The 3,055-nt window shown below is 44.9% G+C and overlaps 2 non-coding genes across 2 annotated transcripts; both read right to left on the bottom strand.

Annotated features, from left to right (window-relative positions):
- Positions 1–926: 926 nt before the first annotated feature.
- trnan-guu lies at positions 927–1,000 on the bottom strand. The gene has a single exon. It is a non-coding gene; the product is annotated as a tRNA-Asn (tRNA).
- Positions 1,001–1,020: 20 nt separating this feature from the next.
- On the bottom strand, positions 1,021–1,093 carry trnav-aac. Its single transcript has one exon. It is a non-coding gene; the product is annotated as a tRNA-Val (tRNA).
- Between the last annotated feature and the right edge of the window lie 1,962 nt (positions 1,094–3,055).

Genomic DNA, 3,055 nt, shown 5'->3' with positions numbered 1-3,055 from the left:
TATTTGTCTCTCCAACCGATCCACTCGATCTGATAAGATTCACATCCAATAGCATTTATGGCAGATATAATCCGCAGTAACCCTTAAACTCTCTTTAAACTCCCACATCTGACAAGAAGTACATATCACTGCAAAGGCCATTTTTGCTCCTTCACAATCTACAGACCCCAGAAAACAACACCATCTTATTCCTCTACAAACACTGCCCCAGGTTAAATTAATAGCTATGGCTTATATTTTAAGTTTAATCAAGAGAGTTACCTCCAAAAACATATAATCAAGAAAGAATCCACTGTACCCACGACTGCAGCCTTTCTCTTGGACAGACTTAAAACAGCAATTAACTTATCTGAGTCTGTGCTGTGAATTTCGCCCAACAGTTCCTCTCAGATTAGTTGTGAATTTCACTGTTTGTTAATTTTCCCAGATGCACTCTGATGTCCAGCGATACACGAATTCAAACAGCAAAGGCAGTAACTGTGCAGTTTCTCTCTCTCTCTCCTGCACTGTCCTCACTGTCCTTTGTCTGCTCTTCTCCCTTTTAAACTGCTGTTAGATTTTAGATTAGATTAGATTACATTACATTACAGTGTGGAAACAGGCCCTTCGGCCCAACAAGTCCACACCGACCCGCCGAAGCGCAACCCACCCATACCCCTACATTTACCCCTTACCTAACACTACGGGCAATTTAGCATGGCCAATTCACCTGACCTGCACATCTTTGGACTGTGGGAGGAAACCGGAGCACCCGGAGGAAACCCACGCAGACATGGGGAGAATGTGCAAACTCCACACAGTCAGTCGCCTGAGGCGGGAATTGAACCCGGGTCTCAGGCGCTGTGAGGCAGCAGTGCTAACCACTGTGCCACCATGCCGCCCACAAAGCACACGGCTTCGAAGCCAAGGAAGAACAGAGAACACACCGCCTCTGGGTGGGCTCGAACCACCAACCTTTCGGTTAACAGCCGAACGCGCTGACCGATTGCGCCACAGAGACAGGCACCGATAAAATAGCACTGTTTCCGCCCGGTTACGAACCGGGGACCTTTCGCGTGTTAGGCGAACGTGATAACCACTACACTACGGAAACCACCTAAATGAGCTGTTGTTTTGACTTTTTTTCCCCCAAAGCTCCAAAACAATGCAACAGCATATAAAACAGTAATTGCTGCTCCTGGAATTCAAGGAAATCACCTCCAACACCTAAAATACCTCAAAAAAGGGAGCAGCTCTTCCAGCCAGAAATTTTTCCCCTCCTCCATCTTGGATCCTCCTGACTGGCCTTCCATCTTCCACCCTCTGTAACTCATGCCCACCCAAAACACTGCTGCCTACATTCCAACTCATATCAAGTCCCATCCACCCTTTATCCATGAGCTCCTGGTGATTTCAAGGTGATTACCCCTCATGTTCCAATCCCACAGCAACCTTGCCCCTCTCCATCTCCATGACTGTTTCCAGCCCTACAACTCTCTGGAAGATTTCTGCATTGTGTGAACTCCCTCTTCCTAAACCCACCAAGTGGTGGACATTCCTCAGCCACCTATGTATCCTGAGATCTGAAATTCCCTCAAACACTGTCCTTATACCTCTGTCTTTGACCTTCCTTAAAAGCTCGATTCTGTACTGGCTCCAAGAAGGATGTGTCAGCAATAGGCATTCCCTTCAGACAGTGCTGACTCTTCTGTGTGCCTCCCTGTTACTGCCATTCACTTTGTGCTTGTCCCATTTTCTCATTAAATAAACAAATTACAGCCCTCTTCTCACAGACAGAATGAAATTCTCAGGAACATGGCTTAAAGCAAATTACATTTGCCTCTGAAAAGCAAAATGACATGTTTAAAACAATGAGCAATAGAGTTCAGGTGAAATATACAGTAGTAGGGTCATAGAGATGTACAGCACGGAAACAGACCCTTCAGTCCAACTCATCCATGCCAACCGGATGTCCCAACCTAAACTCGTTCCATTTGCGAGCATTTAGCCCATATCCTTCTAATCCCTTCCTATTCATATACCCATCCAGATGCCTTTTAGATGGTCGAATTATACCAGCCTCCACCACTTCCCCTGCCAGCTCATTCCATACACGCACCACCCTCGTGTGAAAAAATTGCCCCTTAGGTCCCTTTTAAATCTTTCCCCTTTCACCTTAAACCTATCGCCTCTAGTTCTGGACTCCCCCACCTTGGGAAAAGACCTTGGATATTCACCTGTTTTCGTAAAAATTAAAAGTAGATTGGCCATTGATGGAACTTCTTGACTGAATGAATAAAGTTTAAAACAAATCACTCAACATCAAGTTTATGGATAATAAAGGCATGGGGTGCTTTCAATCATGATTTACTGAAATGTTTTGCGCTCAGGAATCAGAAGAAATGAGTGGTAAATGGTGACAGTCATAGTTAATATGAAAGAGGAAAAGTCTAAAACCAAGTACTCTCTGCAACACAGAAAAGAGGTCCATTCTGTTTGGAGCAGGTCATAGAAATGGGTACTGAAAAGAATATGAGCAGTTAGAATTCTCAATTACGGTGCTTGGATCAAATGTTCTCTGCCATTGTACAAAAGACATATCTAAAGCATCAGGCGTGGATTGGAAAAATTCTTTCTGCATTGAGAGCAAAGAGGTCCTTTGAAATTAACTGCGTGAAGGGAGCCATGATGTAAAGGGGCCGGTTATGGACTGGGTGGACAAAGTTAAAAATCACACAACTCCTGATGGACCACAACCAAGTGTTGTGTGATTTTTAACCGTGTGATTTTTAACTGTGAAGGTAATGTGAGCAAATAGCTGTGGCACTCAACAGCAAGAATCTCTTCCCAGGAATTTCAATTACTTCACACAGATTATCAACATCAGGGCATCTCAGTGGCTCAGTGGTTAGCACTGCTGCCTCACAGTTCCAGCAACCCAGGTTCGATTCCAGCTCTGGGTGACCAATCTGGGTGGAGTTTGCACATTCTCCCTGTGACTGTGTGGATTTCCTACCAGAATCCAAAGACGTGCAGATCAGGTGGATTGGGTGTGCTAAGTTGCCCTGTAGTGTTC

The sequence above is a fragment of the Chiloscyllium plagiosum genome, chromosome 14, assembly GCF_004010195.1.
Source record: "Chiloscyllium plagiosum isolate BGI_BamShark_2017 chromosome 14, ASM401019v2, whole genome shotgun sequence".
In the NCBI taxonomy this organism is placed as follows: Eukaryota; Metazoa; Chordata; class Chondrichthyes; order Orectolobiformes; family Hemiscylliidae; genus Chiloscyllium; species Chiloscyllium plagiosum.
The sequence above is the reverse complement of the archived record's forward strand: the minus strand, read 5'-3'. Positions and strand labels throughout refer to the sequence as shown.